This window comes from Ambystoma mexicanum, chromosome 14, assembly GCF_040938575.1.
Source record: "Ambystoma mexicanum isolate Mex_15411 chromosome 14, UKY_AmexF1_1, whole genome shotgun sequence".
In the NCBI taxonomy this organism is placed as follows: domain Eukaryota; kingdom Metazoa; phylum Chordata; class Amphibia; order Caudata; family Ambystomatidae; genus Ambystoma; species Ambystoma mexicanum.
In genome coordinates, this window is record NC_090940.1 from 534502780 (window position 1) to 534524884 (window position 22105).

A 22105-nucleotide genomic window follows, 5' to 3' on the forward strand; every position below is an offset into this window, starting at 1 on the left:
ACCATGTACAAGCCAGCAGCTGTCAATTTGGGGCTGCGCCATCAGTCAGATAAAAATAAAAATGTATAATATTTGTAGTGGACCTAAAAGTGAAAAAGAGGGAACGACAAGAGAAAAGAGTCAGTAACACATGCAGAGAGGGGCTGAGCGAGACAAAGACAGTTAGAGACAGAGAGAATAACAGAAGAAGAGGAAAGAGAGAAGGCGAAAGAGTGAGGGGGTGGCAGAGAGGACGAGATGGGAGAGGCAGAGGGAATAGGATAGGAGAAAGAGTGAGAGCACACGATTTGGCACAAAGGGAATGGGAGAGACTGAAATTAGGAGCAACAGAGTGGGAAAGGGAGAGATAAGGAGAGCAACGCAAATTCAAAGAAACAAGTACAGGGCAAGAGAGGCAGGCAGACATAAAAGGGAGAGACAGTTACACAAAAGAAGGGAAGGAGAACATTGCGGCACGAATTTAAGGAGTCCAACATTAAAACATCAAGCTGGAGAGCAAAGTAAAGGATTACAAGATGAAGGGAAGAGGCTGACAAATATCAAGTAGCAATATGAAGGGGAAGAAGAGAGGAGGAAAATATTGCAATATGCAGTGCTGCAACTGCACATTATGAGAACATAAGTAACAAATAGCAGTGTGTCGAATGCTTCATGAAAGAAAACTCCACTCCACATTGAGTTAGGCTGGGAAAGTCTCCTTTCAAAATGGCCGCTCTATTTGCAATATACACTGTGAGCAACCTGAATGTGTCTCACTTACTAGTCCCCAGGGATTTGTCATCCAGGTGGCAAGGACACTAGCATCGCTATTTGATCCAGCTCCTTGGTGTGGACCAGTGAGGGAGGATCACCTGGATGGAGGTCCTCAGGGTCTTTCAACACCTTTTCCCCATCCTAACATGCAGGACATTCAGAAACACTGCCCCCCTCTTTTACACACAAAGATTTTGGCACATCACGAAAGACAACGGACTAACACCAGAGCCATTTACCTGACATGTCCCAATACAAGGGTCAGGCAATTGACCAGAATATCACACCCAACGGCCCTTTCCCTTCCCCACCAGCCAACACTACAATGTTTTTTTGAAACTGCAACAGGCCTGGGATGGAGGATCTTGGTTAATGTGTCAAGGGCAGTGACCCAACATAATGGCGATTACCATTCCTAATATAGGTTTTACCCCTGTGTCCCATCCATCATCAAATTCCTCACTGAATGAGAAAAAAATAAAGAACCGCGGCCCACTTTGTAACATTTCCACAGTAAAGAAAGTTACTCAAAACACAGCAAGCATGCTGCCCTGCGCTTTACTTGCTGTAGGGTCCCTGGAATGGCCCTGATGTCCACTATGCACTTGTCAAGCCGTAGAATGAAGAATGAAAGGTGTAACTTGTTCTTTGGCCAGCCACCAGGTGCGCCAGTATATCAAAGATATGACAAGAGATATTCTCTCAGACAGCCATTCAAACCGTAACCGGTTGATGGGTTCAAGGAGACGGGTCTCATCAATGGACCAGGTCGACTGACAGCAAAATCAAACCTTAATGACGTCAATAGTGATAACATGACGTAGCAGCGTTAGTCATAAAGCAGTTTTGCACTCATGCATGAAGTAACACAGACATACACTTGTTTCTATTACTTATAGACATGAATAACATGCTTAGAACTCCTGTAGATGGGGCTACAAATACATTTATATACCACTAAGAACCTTTCCTTTCTTTAGACAGAGCAGAAACACAAGATAGCAAAGTATACGTGGACCAAGCTTGCAAGTGATGTATTGCAACTAATCATAAAGAACCATGGGAAAACAAAAGAAACCTATGGGGGTCTACGGTAACTAACCCTAAGAATCTATAGAAACATATAGGCAACCAGTAGGGTGACTGAAGAAAAAGGCTGGAAACACAGACCACAGATCCACGGAAGGGGATACAAGGGTCCTGCAGCACGAAGTGCAGACCTGGTGTTCGCAGCCAAGGACAAGGGCGGGTGGAAAATTCCTGGTTCCCGAGGCAGCAAACCACCTGCAAGGATTCCGAATAAAATGCTCATAATTGTAGACAGAAGAGCTTCATTTTGCGATCCTCTCACACATGACACCACAGGGCAGAACAATGCCCATTTACTCGTTGTGGGAAGAGAAGCTGTTCCCAGCGAAGCAGAGTGAAATGATCCATGTGTTGTCCACCGAACCTGCAACCTGAAGGCACTCTCTCAGGCTAGGTGATCAGACGAGTGGCAACAATTGGTGTTTTTTATTGGTGTTTCTCCCCTACTGCCTCCATTGCTGTGCTCCCCGTGACCCTCCTCTCCCTTTCTGTGTTTCCTTGTGTTCCCAAACCCTCCCACTGCACTGTGATTGTCCCACCCTTCCCCTACCCTAATTACAGGCGTTACTATGGCAGCCCCTGCCCAGCAGCCCCACAGCTAAGGACCCCTAAGGCAAAGGGCGGTTCCCACTGTAGCGGCTCCTCCTGTTGTGTCTGCAGGTGTCCGCAGTGGACGCCAGTTGTGATAATATGCACTGTATCAGTATTTAAAATTGCAATGTGAAAAAACCTGGCCTTTTCTCCCCTATTTTGATTCCCAAACTTAGGTGTGCCCTCCCACCTGTCTTAATCCGGCGCATTTTGAATACTCTCATCCAGAGTGTTGCCGTCTGTCCTATTGCTCAACTCGCTTGCCTCTCACTGTCTTGTCTGCCTACGCCAGGGACCTTTCTCTAGTGTCCTCCCCTCTCCCGTCCACCCCACTCCTCTCCTCTCCCACCTATTCTATGGTGCTCTCTGTCTCTCCTATCTTTTCAAACTGCTTCTCTATTGACTATCCTGCTCTCCTCACTAAATCTGGTAGGAAGGAGTCCAGGCCTCCCTATCGCCGACTCCTACACCAGTGCCTCCTCCAAGAAAACTTTCAGCGACATCCTCTTTGACGTGCCTTCGCCAGACCTATGGACCCTTCATATGGTCTCTGTGCTCTCCCGCTTCTCCTCCTCTCCCATTAATGGTGGCACCCGGTGGGATGCCCTCCTGGCATCTTTCCATTCCTCTCAGCTCATCATTAATCTTTATTCTAATGGGACGGTCCTTGTCCAAGGCCCTCAGACCAGCCTTCACCTTTTTGACAGACGCTTCCTGCGCCTCATCAACTTTCTTTCTTCTCCAGCTGTCCGCTCTCCCCTTTCCTTGACTACCTCGCCTCCCCCTTCTGCCGTCTCCTTGGCTATCTTGCCTTCCCCTCCCCGCCCCCTCTCGGGCTCCTCCTACACCTGCGCAGGGCGTACCCCTGATCTGTACCACTCCCCGGAAGTACTTCAAGGATGGCAACCTTCTCCATATTGCCACTCTAATCTCTCGCTCTGCTGTCAAACACTCCTCTGATATCAGCCACCTTCTGGAAGAACTTGACCTTGATGTCCTCGGTCTCACCGAGACATGGTTTATGGCCAGCTCTGTCACAAGCTTTGATACGCTACTAACTGACGGCTACAAGATCCTCTCTGCACCCAGGGCCAACCGCTCTGGTGGTGGGGGGGGGGGTAGCCCTGGTCTTCCCCGAGTGGATTCCTGCCTCTGTCAATCCTACGCAGGCCTACTCCTCTTTTGAATGCCTCGCCTGCAGGATCTCTCCCTCCCCTAGCTATTCTCTCACAGTGGCTACTATCTATCGGCCACCTGGTCAGATTGCATTCTTCCTCTCTGAGTGGACTGACCTCTCGCCTCACTCCTGGCCTCCACTACTCAACTCCCCCTTCTTGGAGACTTCAACATCCACCTTGACGCCTCCTGTCCTCCCTCTGGACTCTTTCGCGACCTCTTCAACCCTCTCTCACTCACTATTCTCCCCTCTGGCCCAACTCACTCTGCAGGGCACACTGTGGATGTTCTGATCTCTTCAGACCTCCCCCTCTCTGTCCCTCTCACCACTCCTCTCTCCCGGAGTGATCACTTTCCCCTCTCCTCCACCTCACCCTCCCTACCCCTCAGGCCAAGCCAGCTCCATCACTGCCACCCACCTTCTCGGTCATCCGACCCATGAAGCGCGTGTCAGCTGAGGCTTTCGCTGCCACCTCCTCATCCCCCTCCTCCTCGGGCTGACTCTCACCCTGACACAGCCCTCTCCACGCTCCACTCTGCTATATCTGATACTCTTGATATCCTTGCCCCTGTCATGAGAATCCGCCTGAAGCCCAAAGCCAAGTGCAACTCCTGCAAACCATCAAGGACCACATTGACTTCCTGGATCCTGCCCTGGCTGATTTCTGCAATCACTCCTTCGTCATTGGAGTCTTCCCATCCGCCCTGAAGCACTTCCTTGTGCACCCCCTACTTAAGAAACCCTCTGCCGACCCCTCCTGCCCAGCTAGCTATCGTCCCATCTCCATCACTCCCTACCTGGGTAAGCTCCTGGAGAAACTGGCCATCTCCTAGCTTAATCTCCACATCAGTCTGGCTTCAGAGCTGCCAAAAGCACGGAAACTGCTCTCCTGAACATCCGTGAAGACCTGCTCTCCAACCTTGACTCTAACACACCTTGCGTCCTCATCCTGTTAGAACTTGATAGTCGTGAAGATTATGAAAGCCTCCATCCCCAAGTGCCACACAGAGAGATACTAGAATAACTCCCTGTCCGATCCTTGAGGCCACAGGTATTAGGTGCTTGAATGTCAGGAACCAGGAACGCCGGAAACCCCAACCGCTGAAAGGAAGCAAGTGGTTAGCACCAAACACAATAAGCAATGATTGGGAAAGCAAGTAGTCTAACCAACACAGGGTTTACCTAGATGGGCAAAAGATGGGGCCTCAACCAACTAGTGGATTTGGGTTGAGCAATGTGGAAGGCGTTCTGTGAGCACCCTCAGTGTGTACCAGATGCGCCAGCAGTTGAATGGATGGGCTAAAAACCCACTCTTGTTGGAAGGCAAGTCACACACCAATACCTGTGAGTGGGCTGCTGGTGCAGCAGGCAAGAAGACTTGAAACATAGGTATCAGTAAAGGGCAATCCAATACAATCCGTATGTGTTCCGTGGTCAAGAGTTCCAAAAAAGAAATACCAGGTAAGAAGCCGATCCGAAGAGGAGTATCAAAAAGGAGTCCAGGCAAGGAAGTCCGAGGTCAGTACTGGTCAGGAGACAAACAATCCAAAGGAGGTAGCAAAGGAGTCCATTAAGCAAATTCCATGGTCAAAAAAGGGTCGGGAGTCGAAAAACGAAAGTACGCCAAACAGTGCCTTAATGAACAGCTGTGAAGCGCTGGAAAGACGCGCACTCAATGCTTTTATCCCGTTACCCTGTCATCAGTTGATCCATGCCTCTATCACGCAATCAAGTTCTCTGTGTCATGTGACTTGTGGTGATAACTGTAACGCTCACCTGACTCCCACGGAGGCGCTGGCCTGGTTGGCGCTGCTGTGACCTCTTCTAAGTTGATGAGCAGGTTTCGGAAGACGGACTGGACCGGGCCGTCAAATCTGGCTTGCAGAAGTATCCTTCTGTAGGCGAAAATATGGGATTAACTGTCTGCGGGGTAATGCAATCAGCCTCCCACTTTCCCCTCTCACCCTCCTCGAAACCCTTCTGTGATTCCTCGTAGCGTCTCACCTTAGGGTCTGGAAGGACGAGCTCTCCATCCTGCTTCTGATGCAGGGGCGCGTTGGTGTCCAGTTACTTCACTGGATTTTCGGATTGGTGAGAACCAAACTTGCTTGGCTTCCAGGTAAGTTTTTTGATAAGAGGTTCCCCTTGTGTCCATGCATTAATGTACTAATGCTAGTGTCTTTTTCCCCATGGGGCCGGGGTACGGAATGCCGGGGAACAGGCACCGACCCGAGATGAGAGGTGAAATCCTTGTAGAAATCAGGTAAGTCTTTAATGAGCGTTTTTTGGTAATGTCTTTTCATTCGCTCATTAACGCCGATGTCTTTTTTTTCCCCTTAGGGGCCGGGGTCCGGAAATGCCAGGATGCGGAGCGGACCCAAAATGAAGAGGGAATGAATCAACAGGTAAGTCTTAACATGGAGATTTAGCTTTCCTTATTCCCTTCTCTCTCTCACCTTTTGTTCTGGTCTTTTTCTCCCTAGGCGCTGGGGCGTGACTGTGAATCCGGATGATCGCTGCTGAACATGGAGGCGCCCAGTAAAGGTGAGGGGAATGCGGTGCTGCAGCGATCGACGCGATGAGCTTTTTAAATAAAAGTCTTCCTTTTCAGGATTGTCGCCGAGATGCCTCCGGGATGCGGATTTAGCAGGTAAGGACTTTTCCTTCTTCTGTTCTCTTCTTCTCTTCCTTTGCAGGTGATCCAGGATGTTGGCAGGCGTGGCAGAAGTCAGGATGCAGGAGCAGACACGGTGAGCATCCAGCTGCTAGATGCAGAACAACGCGAAGCACGTGTGGCTGTTCGGGTGGGGTTTAAATAGCCTTGGAAGAAGTTCCAGGTATGTATCCTTCCTCCAATCAGGTATGTATCCTTCCCCGACCACGCCCGGATGGTAAATTAGTCCCACAGGTAAAGTAGTTCCTTTCAGGCCTCAAGGAGGCCGGGATCCTGCAGCATGGTCTGCATCAGGTAAGTGCACCCAAGCACATCCATAATGAGCCTGGCGCCATAGGCGCCAGGACACTGTCCAAAGGGCCCCTATATGGGGTTGCTGGGTCCTTCCTTGGGGACTGGATGTCCGCTTTCGGGGACGCAGGGCTTGAACCGGCTCCACGGGAGCGGGCATCACGACAGCAACACATGGTCTGATTCTTCGAGTCACGTGATGCGGAACTGGTCGCGGAACTGATCGAGGCAGGCATCCGACACGACCCGTGACACAACGCCAAGGGAGCTGCCAGTGGAGAAACGGACGTAAACGTCCAAGATGATGGTTACTGACATGTGTCCGCTTCCGTGAGTGCTGTAAACAGGTAACTAACCGCTGCCACCCAGGTTGAGTGGAAGAGGGTATGGATGCATAAGGGGCCCTAAAGTGATGGGAATCAGGCAAGGAATCAGGTAAGGAGCCAGGGTTTATGACACATCCTGCTTGAGCTCTCTTCTGCCTTTGATACTGTCAACGATGCCATCCTGGTCAACCGTCTCCGTGATAACCTGGGTATCACTGGTCAGGCTCTGGCGTGGCTGACTTCTTTCCTCTCCGACCGACCCTCCCAGGTTCAATGTGGGTCCTTCCTCTCTGCCATCTTTTTCTCTACCTGTAGTGTCCTCCAGGGGTCCAACCTCTCTCGATGGCTGTTCAACCAATACCTGGCACTCCTGGCCATCGCATAGCTGCTCTCTGCCCCAACTTTCAGTGCTACATGGATGACACTCAGCTCATCTTCAGGCTACCCTCGGCCTCCTCCTCCTCTTCTATTTCCCTCATCTCTGACTGTCTGTCTGCTATCCAGGAATGGTGTGCTGCTAATGACCTCTGCCTTAATGCCAGTAAGACTGAGATTCTCCTCATCAGCACTCCCGCTCCCTCCTTTCTTGTAGCTCTCTGGCCGGCCTCTCTTGGCCCCCTTCCTGCCCCCACCTGCAAGGCAAAAAAATCTAAGGGTTATCTTCGACTCTACACTCTCCTTCTCTACTCACATCTCGGACGTCTCTAAGAAGTCACACTACCAGCAGCACCTCCTCAAAGGTATTCTTCCTTTCCTCTCCTTCTCCCAGAAGCTCACTGTCTCCAGAGCTCTGGTTCTCTCCAAGCTGGACTATTGCAACAGCCTTGTTCTAAATCTGCCTGCTTCTACTCTTCGCCCTCTGCAACTTATCCAGAACAGGACTGCGAGACTTGTCCTTGGCCTCAAGCCCAAGGATCGTATCTCTCCAGGACTGAAATCTCTGCACTCTCTCCCAGGGGCTGCGAGGATTAAGTTCAAAACTCTCTGCATCGTCCACAAGGCCTTCTGGGGCCTGGGGCCTCAATACCTTCAACACTCTCTTCCTAAATACCTTCTTGGTCGAGCTCTTCACTCCTCTGCCACCAACTCCCTCAGGATCAGTCGCTTCTCCAAGCAACAAGTTGGCGGTAGATCACTTTCTTCGGCTGGGGCCTCCCTCTGGAACAGCCTCCCGGTCTCCCTGAAACTTGAGGAGAATCATCTTTGGTTCCGTAAGAACCTCAAAACCTTTCTCTTTGCGTCTGCTTTTTCTCCCCCTCTCCCTTGCTAATTTCCTTGCTGACACTGGAATTGCACTGGTTATCTGGCCTCCCGCTGATCTCGGGCCCAGTTCCACGCCCCACCTTTCGCTCTACTGCACTGCCTTCCTGGCAAACCCTGCACTTGGTGACTGTTTTCTGTAGCCCTACAGTCTCACTTCTAGCACTAGACACCGGACGTCTGCACTTACCCTTCCACTTGCCACCTGCTAGGAGTACTATTACTTATTTTTTTATTGTCTTATCCCATGTACTGCACTGTCCTCTCCCCTTTCCCCGCCTGCACTTCTCCTCCGTCCCTTGCCCATGCACTTGCGTGATCTGAATGACACCTGGCCTAGCAGGATCGTTGTCTGTCCTCCCTCTGTTCCCCCTCCCTTACCTTGTCGCGTCTTGAAACACTTGTGTATAGGCGCGTTATAAATGCCACATCATATCATAACAATGGGTAATATACAGCCCTTCCCATTACCTAGAAAAGGTGCATTGATCTCTGAACAGAACAAGGTACCAAGCATGGGAGGACCCACTCCATTCAATCTAAAAGCTCCAATTATGGGGTGGTATAAGATTTTGCACGGGCCAATGGTCCTCCTGCGACACTGCAACAATGTAACAGACAATCTTTTGGGGGAAGTCCCAGGCGAAGATCAATAGAAACCTTAATATATGGTGTCTCTATAGGTAGTAGATCCGAGTTAACCAATGGGGATACCATGTAGGTTTTTGGGGAGGACCTGATGTTTGTGATGTCATCTGGGTACAAAACCAGGTGTCACAGGCTCAGGAGCTGTGGTTACTGAAGATTTGTGTTTTTCTGTATGATCCTGGTCTATTGGAGAATTAAAGACCGTAAACGTTGCATCATGGCTGAGTCTTCCGTTTTTGCATGGGGGAATTTGATGGCCCCAAGTGACTCTGCTCATCTGTGATGTTATATTGTTGCAAACTCCCCACTCCTCTGGCATACCACAAATTGGTAGCAGAGGATGGTTCACTACAATGGTTCACTACAATCGATCGGCACAAGGCCACCTCGCCTCGTTACACGCCTAGAAGGCTGTGGGGTGACCCACCAGCAACTCTGAAGAGGTGCTCAGGAACCGCCTTGGAGAAATTCCTGCCCGCTTTCCGTGGGACACCCAGCAGACAGCAGAGGCGGAATGGCAGGTTGGGCGAGTGTTGGTGGCCGAGCAACCTCAGCGGATCACAGAGTGTAAGTATAGACTCAGTTATATAGCAAACCAAGAGGGTTGGACTGGTGTTGATTGGTGTCCCTGTTGGAGTATTACGGGTGAGAAGCAGTGTTGTTGGTCGACTTTTGTTTGTGGTTAGGGAATATTCGGTCTTAGGGTGGTCAGTTTTGGGGGTTAGCTTAGACGATTGACTTAAGGTTACGAATGACAGAATTATGTAAATATCGGAGTTCCTTTGGGTTGGGCATTGTAGCTTGGGTCATGGATGATGGTATCCCTGTATATAGGGCTTAGCAAGTGAACCTCTCTTGTATCGTGGAAGGTGCTCTTCTGGTTAAGTCTTGAAGGTGATGCTATAGGTACAGACTGAGCATGTGAATTATTGGTTTTCCCTGGTAGGACGGCAGGAAGAGGGCTGTGTACATGTTGTGTGTTTTTGTTGGGGTTATCATTGTTTTCGAGAAACGTTTAGGTGAGCATATTGGAGGGGTAGGTATCAGCGATTTCTCTTTTTTCTCCTTACTGCAGAGGTGATGTCACTAGTCAGGTTGTTGTGTAGGACTGAAGGTGCACAAAGGTTGCAGGACTCTTTGGGTGGATGTGAACTGTGATTGAAGTTTGGAAAAATGATGGCACTTTTGGGGCGGGGTGTGGGAAGCGCATGCGCATAATTGTTTGGTAAGACTTTGAGGCGGAGAGTTGCAGACAGGCAGTGCACGGAGCACACCCGTGGTATTGGTTGGGAGCCTGAGGTTAAGGTTGAAATAAGTATTTGGTAAAGGTGGAAGTATCAAAATCCCGATTTGGGGCCAAGTAATTAGTGATATAATGTACCCAAGTACAATTATGAGGGACATATCCCTACAACACATGTATAAATCCCTGACACGCTGTAAGGACAAGATCTGTAAATATAGCGCAGAATGGACAGGCAGAGGGCAAATTGCCAAAGCTGTGTCCAAAAGAGGGGAGCTTCTACAAATGTGTGCAGCAACAATTACATGTGCATATACATGAGGCTTACAAGGGGAAGACATTGAGCAAATGAATGGCCATATTAGAGTTATGGAAGATGTTTCAGGATGCGAAGGCAACATGGCGCGGCAACAGTGGATGCTGAACCAGCTAGAGGCGGGGAGTAAATTGGCCCTCAGCTCCTCTCAGCTCTGCTTCCTCCTCCTCAAACAGAGAGCGAAAAAGCAGCAGCAGGGAAACAGGGATTATACCCCTTGAGGGAATTAAGAGCAGCGGCAGGGTACACCAATCCCACTTTTGCACCTCCGGAATATAGTAAAAGGGAGGGGCAAAGAAAGGAGGAGCAAGCAACTAAGGAAACACAGGGTGAATAGAGGGATGTGCAGCGAGATCCAGGCAAGGTTAAAGGAAAGGGGGAAACCTTGAAGGGCAGGAGACGATAGTCCCGAACGAATGGGTAGGCGGGCAGATATTGCTTAAACTAGATGGTAAGGTCGCAGGACAAAAGGCGCATACAAAGAAGTTGTAAGTAATAAGGGCACAGAGGAGGCAAGAGAGTGGGCAGCGATAATGGAAGAAGTAGAAAGACGGGAAAGCGAAGAGAGGGAAGAGAATAAAAGGGTGTGCAGATAGAAACAGAAGATATAAGCACAAAAGGAGTGGGAAGTGAGAAGTCATAGCTTGAGGACATGGCGAGGAGAAAGGCAGAAGAACAGAGGGAAAAGCAAGTGCAGATAAAGAAGGAGAAAATGAAGTTAGAAGTAGAGCGGCTCCTTAGGGAGTGCAGACGAAAGTAGGAGGAGGTGGGCACTCTAAGGGAAGCACAAGTAAAGATGGGCTTAGCATGTTTGGAATGAGGAAAGGGAGACACAAGCGAGAGGGGAACAAAACAGAAGCAGGAAGAGCTGCAGGGTTACCCCATGGATAGACAAAGATCAGATCGATCTCTCCATGAGTGGGGGGGGGGGGGGAGTGTGGAAGTAGGCAGTCAATCAGGGGGAAAATAGCAGGGAAACACAGTATTGACGAGGGTTAGCTTCCAGTACAATATTGACTGTGCGCAATATTCCTCTTGCACTTGCACAATCTGAATGACACAAGGCCTAGTAGGATAGTTTGTTTTGTTCTCCTTTGTCCTCCCCTTCCTTGTCTTGCCGTACCTAGAAAAACTTGTGTACAGGCGCGCTATGAATAACTTATATCAGTGACCATGGGGACACAGGGTCTGTTGGCAATTTGTTGGGGAGCGAGGAAGATGAAGGGGAGAGGCCCTCTCACCATTCCTGAGGGATAAGCCCGATAGAGCCACAGTGTGGGGTAAAGCAATGGAAGGACTAAAGGGAGATGGCCGGGGATGGCTGCCACGTTCTAGAGACATATCGCTCAGCGCGGACCTCACCACCACATATATGCAGAGGCTTAGAGAAGGGAGAGATGGCATGTGCGTTAACCACCACCAAAGACATGGGGAGGCACAGCGGTGGGTGGGCCTCAAAAAAACTCTGCAATGTCCCTAGTTACATTGATCCCCAGGTACCTCAGGGGCCCCAGACTGATCTGCACTCCCAGGGGTGCGAACCTGGGTATGTCACCATCTCGAGTTTGTCTAAGGGGAGGAGGACCGACTTGGACAGATTAATCTTGAATCCCCATATGATGCCGTATTGCTCAATCAGTTGGATCGCCTTAGATATTGAGACTAGGGGGTTCACCAGATGAAATAGCAGATAATCCGAAAATAATGCCACCTTATACTCCTGCGCCCCCCACACAGAGTCCCTCGACTCTAGGTTCCCCTCTGATCCTCTGTGCTAGCGATTCTAGGGAAAGCGCGAAGAGGGTCAGTGAAATGGGACACCCTTGTCTAGTTCCTTTCCCCGGGCTGAACCAACTCGAATACCCACCATTGACCGTGACAAAAGCCCTGGGTGCTGAAGAGACTGCCATGATCACCCGTATGATCCTGTCCCCCATGCCACATTTAACCAGGACAGCTTTCTAGAAATCCCACTCTACCCTGTCAAATGCCTTTTCAGTGTCCACTGAAAGAAAGGTGGGCTCTCCTGCTCTCCCAGCTGCCCTGTGTATTAAGTGCAGGGATTTCCTCATTGTGTCCGCCCCCTGTCGGCCCTTGATGAAGCCCACCTGGTCTGGGTACATCAACTGAGGCATGGGCCCCTCCTTCCTAGCAGTGAGAACCCTAGCATATATTTTGGCATCGATATTAAGGAGGGAGATGGGCCGATAAGACCCACAGGACTTGAGATCTCTCCCTTCCTTGGGTATTACCCTAATGAGAGCTTGCAAGAACGAGTCGGGGCACCCCTGATGAGGGTATCTGTATCATCTTATTTATATACATTACTGAGGGTAGAATGTGGAATAGGAATATGCAATGTAGAATGGCAACAAGTTCTGACGTGATGAATCTGTAGCAGTTAGAGCAAGGTTGTAGACTGGACTGGGGTACATTGTAACCAGCAGATGAAATAAAGAATCCTTTACTCCACAAACTGTGTGAGGAAATCTTTCACTGGCGATGAGGATCAAAGGAATTGATGCGTCACCACTGCAGCCCCACCGAGTAGTTGTGATGCCAGGATTTGGTGGATCAAGTAAGTGCATCTTCTTTCTTCAAGGACTAGAGAGCGATGCCTACAATTAATAAGGTGAGAGTGCTGCCAGCGTGAGAAATCGCTAAGTATAAGCACTGCCCAGCCCATTCATACGGCGAAGTTAAAGGTAAAGTGTGCTGTCTCCAATCATCTAAGCGACTTTACCCAGGTCATTGCTAAAGTGCTCCGCTTCATGTATTAGAGCGATATTGCTCAGGACTTCGTTTTCACCCACAGCCGGTGAACGCCTTACATAAACAAGTAAGCCGACCAAACGTGAATGGATAAACAGTGCAAGCCTGCATGAAATGAACTTCCATGTTCCTACGTCCTCACATCATGTTGCCCAGCAATCGTAAGTAATAGACAACGAATAGTCTTCCTTGTTCTACGCGCATAAGCGAAGGACAGCCATACACATCATACTGAGGGAAAGGAATGTCCTGTGCCAAACCACGTCACAGATAAAGTAAAGTTCAAAACCCTCAAGATTCCTTTCAAGTGTTTCATTGTTCATGGGAATAAAGCCCTGTGTGTGCTCATGTCACAAATGCTGCAAAGAATGTTGACTACTTTTCTGTTTTGCACACTAAACCATTCTCATTACAAAGAACAAAAAGGAATGTTTTGTCACCATTTTAAGAAGCTGTATCCCGAGTGAGCAACATTTTCTTTTGGTTTTTCCAGTATAGTAACAGCATTGCTTGCAACATTGTGGTTCTCAGTGCAGACAGTCTTAAACACAATAGAATTTCTTCCATATTCATTACAAAAACAGCTTTGACAATTCTGAGAATACTAAATAGTACTCAAGCACACATTCAAACGAAACAGGTGTGGTTAATATCCATACTCATCATGGCAGCACAAGGATTACCACCTCCCAATTATTTTTGGGAAATACAGGGTGAACCAAGTGTACCTGGCAAAAGATGCAAAAAAAGATTTGATCACTACGTACTAGCTGTACATGGAGTGAATTCTTCAGGCAAAAGGAAGACATTTCTTCTTATGCATTGCCTTGGCAAATATGGTCAGGAACAATTTGAAAACCTAGCAATCTTATCAGATAGAGAATCCATAGGTTTATCCGAATACGAGAAATGTATCAAGATGTTAGATGAACACTACAAAAAATGCATTAGCATGGTTTTGGAAAGATACCATTTTGGAAAAAGGAAGCAAGCAAAGGAAGAATCTGTGGAGCAATACATCACCGCTTTAAGGGGATTAGCAGCCTCCTGTGATTTTGGAAATACACTTAATGAAAGGTTAACGGACCAATTAATGCTGGAGTTCTGCGAGGAAAAAGTGAGGGAAGCCTTATGGGCTAAAAGCAATCCCACGATTTAGGAGGTAATAAGAACGGCAAAAGAGGTTGAACACACAGACAATTGGTTAATGAACTGGAAAAACGGGCTGAACTAAGTGAGAGGAAGATAGACGACAACACAAATAATGGTGGTATCAGCAACACAAATGAGGAAAGCCGAAAAGAAACAAAACTTCAAGAGAGAAGCTGGAAAAAGGAAATTTGTGAAGTACAAAGACAGAGACAAAGGAGGAAAGCAAAAGGAAAAGAAGTTTTTGCAGTGATAGTCTCAACCATTTTGCAACCAGTGACAAGTGCCCAGTTATTAAGGCCATATGCAAAAGATGCAATAGAAAGGAACATTTCAGCTCATGTTGCAAGAAGAAAAGTGAAAACATTGCTTGTTTTGAGCTATGTGAGGAGATGGAAGACTGCACATGTCCTATAGAAGTTAATTTGGATGACACCGACTATTCAAGATGAAGATGCAGACAACACTGTTTATTGAAATTGATGGAGTAGAATTGGGCATGGTCATAGATTCAGGAGCCAAGTACACTTTAATACCCAAATTTATTTTTGAGAGCAAAATGCATAATTATATTTATCTCAATCCAGTTGACATAAAGCCTGTAGCGTATGGGGGAAGGAAAATTGAATTTCAATGTTGGTTCTGGGCTAATCTCAAGTTTAAAGATAAATCTGCTAAAGGGAAAGTCTATGTGTCTAAGAAAGGTAGTAACCCTCTGTTGAGTTGGTTACACCAAATAAGACTTCAGATAAAACTTGACCCCAATGCTGAAGGGTGTGTACGCCATAGGAAGCATCAATGATGTGTCACAACATGTTTTCTGTGATGTGTTAGGTAGTCTTAAAGGTTTCATGCATGAGATTAGAATGAAAGCAGGTTTGACTCTGGTGGTACAGAAATTAAGAAGTGTTCCTTTAGTTATTAGATCTTCCGTTAAGGAAGAATTGCTGTCTTTGGAAAGACAGGGAGTGATTGAAAGGATAGAGGCCTCCGAGTGGGTATCTCTTTCGGTAGTGGTGCACAAACCTAATGGTAAACATATACTATGTATTGACCTGAGGGCTGTTAATCGATGTGTGATACCAGATAGACATCAGTTACCTAATATTACTGAGATGTTGGGTACCAGAAGTCATGCCAGAGTTATGAGCTCTTTAGACCTAAAATCTGCTTATCATGAAATTGTACTTCACCCTTCATCTAGGAATGTAACTGCATTTATCACTCCAGAGGGTTTATATCAATGGAAACGCATGCCATTTGGTTTGATATCGGCAGCTGCAGTGTTCCAGTACATCATGTATCAACTGTTTCAAAATATGGATGGTGTCTTGTGTTTTCAAGATGATGTTTTGGTTTATGGGAGTAGTAGTGAAGAACATGAGACATTGACAAAAGTTTTGGACATTTATATGTCAGCGGGGTTAACATTAAGCATAGATAAATGTAAGTTCAATGAAACCATCATTCACTATTTCAGACATACTATATCCGAGGCAGGCATTCAACCAAAACCTGATCTAGTAAATAATTGTTAATTTCAGAGTCCATCAGACAAGGTGAAGGTAATATCTTTCCTGGTAATGGCAGAATATTATTCCAAATGTGTGCCTGGTTTAGCTAAGAAATCCTTTCACATGAGGGACTTCGTGAAAAAGGGAGTGAGATTTAACTGGAGTGAATCGTGTGATAATGAATTCCAAGAGATTAAGATGGCTTTGACTAAGGCTCACACCTTAAGTACCTTTGATCCTTGTAGGAACAGTGTAGTAACTACGGATGACAGTAACCATGGGTTGGGAGCTGTTCTCTCACAAAAGGGGGAGGGAAAAGAGTATACCATTGCCTTTGCCTCCTGGGTTTTAAGAAATGCAGAAAGAAATTACTCTACAATAGAAAAATAATTGTTAGCCATTAAATGAGCAATAGATAAATGTCATGCTTTTTTGTGGGGTGTTAGATTTACCATCAGGTCTGATCACAAACCTTTGAAGGAAATTCTTACCACAAAGGGTTTGGATAAAGTGTCGTCTAGGATCAGAACATGGGTTGCCAGTTTACAGGACAACAACTGGAAAGTTTAATATTTACCAGGCATAAAAAATAAAGCGGCAGATTGTTTATCGAGGTAGACAAATGTGGTTGAACAGGAGTGTGATGAAGATAAGGATTAGCAAATACTCAATGTCAGTCAAGAAGCTGTGACAAAGGATGAGTGCATGAAGCAATGTTGGTTGATCAAGACAGGATTAATGTAAAGGAAAGGTTAGAATTGGGTATGAAGAGTGCCGAAATTAGAAGGGGGACCATACCTGATTCAATAAAAAAATGTGTTAGAATCATGTCATCTCTAATAACAAGTTAATCAAAGAGGGGATAAGATATTTCCCCCAGTAGGGATAAGGCAGAAGATTATTGATGTAGCACAAAGTCATCAGGGAATGACCAAGACCAAACAGTTAATCAGGCAGGATTACTGATGGCCAGGATACAGGTGAAAAGGGTTATCAGATTGTGCTTTTTGTGAAAATGCAGCAAAAGGCTGCGTCACAAGAGTGGAGCACATGACTCTTGTGTCCATTCTGTCCATGCGTCGGTAAAGGGTAGGACTGGATATTGTAGGTCCCGTTACTTCCCAAAGAACATGTTGGTACGGCATAGTTTTGGTAGATATGCTTTCCCATTGGGTGGAACAATCATGGGTGAAGAATGTGTCTGCGAAAGATGTTATCAAATTTCTTGATTAAATATTTTGGAGGGAAGGATATCCTACCTCTCTTACATTCCGGTTACAATGTCATCCAATTTGTTGCAGAGAAGCTGAAATCATTTTTAAGGGTGAACGGTATTGAACACAAAACCAGTTCTGTATACCATCCAGAAACTAATGGAATAGTTGAATGCTTTAATAGAGTTATTAAGGAAAACATTGGAGTAGCTATGTCAGAAGGTACTAATTGGAAAAAAGTTGCAGAGGATGTGATAGTTGCTTACAGATTTACACCTCATGGAACCAAAGGTATTTCTCTGTTTGAAATGTTACAGGGAAGGAAACCCAATAGAAGGATTTGTCCGGGAAGGCTGGGTAGAGCATGTCAAAAATATATAATTTATTTCTTTTATTTGCATTTTTAAAGCGCTCACACAGCCCGCGGGCATCAGGTTGTGTAATTATTTATTTTTTCTTAGTTGCGTATTTATAATGCGCTTAAATACCCAGAGGTTTCTAAGCGCAGACCCTGGGATCGAACCTGTGTTGCTTCGTGCCATCTTGCTGCCAAGGCGAACATGTTGCCGCTGAGCTATCCTCCTGGGGCAATTGATATGGTAATTGTTAAGAAGAGGATTAAAGCCAAGCAGATTATAAATAAAGGATGTTTTGACATAAGGAAAGGGACCAAGCAATGTTCCATCAAGGAAGTAGATTGGGTGCGTATTAAGCTTCCCATCAATAAAGTGGAAATGGGTTCCATGTGGTCTAAACGTATGAGAGTGGTGAAAAATTACACGGTGCGGTGAGAGTGATGGATGGAAAAGTCTGGAATGTTAATCGAGTTAGCATATATACTAGATTGAATGGAGATGTGCAGGAATGGAAGAGAGTAGATGTTCTGAGAAAGAAGGAGACATTTGAAGGGTAGCAATCGTTCAAGGCGTAATAAGGTTTATAGACCTATTGTGCATAAGGAAGGCTGTAAAATGCATACAAGAGAGCTTCCGGTTCGGAAATGTGGGAAGCCATTGTTTCTTAGAGATTATGTAGAATAGTCGTAATGTGATTGTTATGTTATTCCATCAAGTGATGGGGTGATGTTTTACTTTGTTTTTATCCTTTGTTTCTTTGTATCCTTTTCTTTAGTTGTGTTTTCATTCCTTTGAGATTTACAATAATTTTATTTCGTTATGTGTTTCACTGTGCTTATTCCTACAACTAAAGAAAATGTATGGCCAAATGTATATGATGTGTTTCAATATGTAGAGAAGGGAGCATCTTTTGTATATATATTGCTGGGGGTAGAATGTGGAATAGGAATATGGAATGTAGAATGGCAACAAGTTCTGACGTGATGAATCTGTAGCAGTTAGATGAAGGTTGTTGACTGGACCAGTGGGTGTACATTGTAACCAGCAGATGAAAAGAATGAATTACTCCACAAACTGTGTGAGGAAATCTTTCAATATTGTTGACGAGTTCAGTCATGAAGGGCAGGAGAACTTCAAGGAATGATTTGTAAAAATCTGCCAAGAACCCATCTTCACCCAGAGCCTTCCCCTGGGGCATTCGCGCCACTGCCCGTCTAATTTCCTCTCCCGTTATGGGGGCCTTCAGTTCCCTGAACACCACTCTGGATAGTGTGGGCAATTGGATATCTGCCAAATATGTGTCAATTCTCCCTTCCTCCTGCGTGGACTCCAACTTATACAGAGTCTCGTAAAAAGAGCAAAGGTCTCTAGTACCAGTTCTGGTGCAGACACTGGAACCTTATCTTTCCCAATTACTTCAGCGACCCACCTCTGTCCGTTGTCCCTGTAGCCTGGCTGCCAGTAGTGTGTCTGCCTTGTCCCCCTTCTCATAGAATTTTTGCTTGAGGAATTGCAAGTTTCGAATTATTTTCCCTTCCTCAAGTAGTCTCAGCGCTTCCCTCTTACACTTCGCGTCCACAAGGTATCCTTCCTTTCCCTAACTGTTGTCTGTGCCTCATATCTGCAAATCTCCTCCCGCAATCCCTGTTCAATAATGATCTGCTCCCTCTTTTTTAGTGCCCTCTCTCTAATCACTATTCCATGCCAGGTTGGCTTTCCTCTTTCCAGGCAATTCTCTTTACTACCTCCACCATATTGTTTATGGTGAAGAATTCCCTAATCTCTGTTTGCAGTACATCTCGGAACACTCGGTCTGTAATTATGGATTCATTGCACCACCATCTTGCGCCCTTGGGGTTCTTTCCCAACCAGTCCAGTTCCATCGTAACCTGCTAGTGGTCACTCTATGAAATGGGGTGAATCTCTGACCCCTGGGTGACATCCCACAGATCTCGAGATGTAGAGATGTATAGGTAATTATCCTTGTGAAAGTTCCATGGGGGGGTGAGAAGAATGTGTAGCCCCCTCCTGCGGATGGAAGTGTTACACTTCGGCATACGTCCCATTCACAGGCTCCTTTGCGGAGCAGATACAGGTTGCCATGGCGTCTGTACAAGCTACGGCGGAACCCGTGTCAGCTGACACAACTCGTACATGGAGGACGTACAACAAGGCACGCCCCCTTACGGGTTTAAAACCAGTGTCTTCCAGCGGGCTTGTGGCTGCTGCTAATTAGTGTTTCTTACTATTTGCGGTTAAGTCCGTTTTCCTTCGTGAACTTCTTGTCACGAAATCCCAACTTGATCTCCTGGTTTCGACCCATGCCTGAACTTTTGAATTGCTACGTCTCCTATTCCATTTACACTTCAAGTATCTACGGTATCGACCCGGACTGCACCTGGACTGCCTTCTCTACACCCTTACCATTGTTGTGATCTTCTGATATTTGAGACGGAACTTACTTGGATTATTCTTCCCTGCTCCCGCTCCTGCTGTCTTTTCACATGTTGGTCAGCAGTTATTCGGAACACTTCAGTTGATCCAACTCTTGTTTGGGAAGTCTGTGTTTCAGGTAACCAACTATGTTCATTTTCTTCTAATTCTGCCAGCACCATCTTTGACTACTACTGCTCTGCTGGTATTCCTCACTACTGGATTTGGGACATTCAGGCAGCAGATGATCAGAGGCCCCACAATACATGCAAAGATTGTGCGATCTGCGATATTCTCTTTGAGCAGGCTTGAGTGGACCCCTAACCACACCGATCTGCATAGGTTCTGGTGCAGGAAGTGTTGAGGATGAAGCATCCGTAGGAGCTTAGGCGAATAGAGCAGTTTTCTTCTCTCCGCGCCTTTCAGCTTTACGGGCATCAATCTGAAGGACTAAATCAAGCATTTCCCCGAATGCTGTGGGAACCACTGGGACAGTGGATAGAATGTCCTTTAGTTTGTCAGACAGACCTTGATAGAAGACTGCAGTCTTCTTTTCTTCGGGCCAATCTGTTTCTGCTACCAGCTGATTAAAGCGAGCCAGATAAACCAATAGATAATTGTTCTCTTGTCGATGCTTCAATAGTTCCAAGTCGGTAGCTTGAGTAGTATAACGTGTATCAAATACTTTACTCATCATACCTAAAAGGGCATCACAATTGTAGAGAACATGACTATTTGATTCTAACAATGGATTTGCCCAGGAGGCAGCGGTGCCCCCTAAATGTGACAACACAAAAGCCGCCTTAGTCGTGGAAGTAGGGAACGAAGCAGGACGACACAAGAAGTGCAACTTGCACTGATTAATGAAAGTCCTGTATTGTTTAGGATCACCCAGAAAGCGTTCGGGAGGAGCCAGAGGAAACTGGCTGGTATGCATGATAGGATTTGATTCCTGTGCTGGAGCTGAAAAGCCGGACCCCAAAGCAGTAGCACCAGTGCCTGAGACTGGGGTAGTTACCAAGGCCTGGATAGCATCCATATGTTGACGTAATGCCTCTTGTGCATTGGTCAAGTCGGTTCGTAGATCCGTGACCATTTGCACGATCTGATTCAACACATCACTGGTCTCCGTGGACATTGTTAGGCTGCTAATTCTGTTACTCACCGCTCCGTAAATAGGTCAGCAAGATAAATAGATGACCTTTGGAGGCGAGATGTACACAGGAATCGATATTCAGCCTCCAATTCCAGCTCCCCTGAGTTCAAGACTCAGGCTTCATCAAGAGAGGGGCTCTTCTTTACAACGTACCTCTCTGCTGTTTCAATTGGAACAGGCAGAGGTGTCAGTTGAATAAAAGAGTAAAAGAGCGGAGAGAACACACACCACCAATACCCAAGCTGCAAAGGAATACAAAGAGATTAGACAGTGTTGAGGAACCAAGTAAGCAATCAAGCACAGTATGGGACAGGCAATACCTAGGCAGTGATTGGAGTGGAACTTTCCCCGCAATGGACCTACAAGTAAAGAAGTAAACCCAAATGAGTGAATTTAATCTAATGGATTCTTCCTGTTAAAGAGTTTTAGTCAAAACTACAGACCTGAATTGTGGGACTCTCAAGGGTTAATTATTTCCAGATTTGGACAAAACGACAGGAAAAAATAATAAAAGGGGAGGTTAGTACAGGGAAGTTAACCCGGGCGGCACGAGGGTCGCGCTAGAGCCGGGTTGGTGCAGAATCAGGAGAGCGTCAATATGCACTTTCAAAATAAGTTTGAGAGTTGCAGATCAATAAATGTCCCAAATCCAGTAGTGAGGAATACCAGCAGAGCAGTAGTAGTCAAAGATGGCGCTGGCAGAATTAGAAGAAAATGAACATAGTTGGTTACCTGAAACACAGACTTCCCAAACAAGAGTTTGATCAACTGAAGTGTTCCGAATAACTGCTGACGAAGATGTGCGAAGACAGCAGGAGCGGGAGCAGAGAAGAATAATGCAAGTAAGTTCTGTCTCAAATATCAGAAGATCACAACAATGGTAAGGGCGTAGAGAAGGCAGTCCAGGGGCAGTCCGGGTCAATACCGTAGATCCTTGAAGTGTAAATGGAATAGGAGACGTAGCAAACCAAAAGTTCAGGCGTGGGTCGAAACCAGGAGATCAAGTTGGGATTTCGTGACAAGAAGTTCACGAAGGAAAACGGACTTAACCGCAAATAGTAAGAAACACTAATTAGCAGCAGCCACAAGCCCGCTGGAAGACACTGGTTTTAAACCCGTAAGGGGGCGTGCTTTGTTGTACGA

General features: G+C 46.6%; 1 protein-coding gene across 4 annotated transcripts in view; it reads right to left on the reverse strand.

Moving 5' to 3' along the window:
- Nucleotides 1-22105, reverse strand: part of WDR25 (WD repeat domain 25) — an 825376-nt gene that overhangs the window by 244685 nt on the left and 558586 nt on the right. The gene's annotated exons all lie outside the window — the stretch shown is intronic.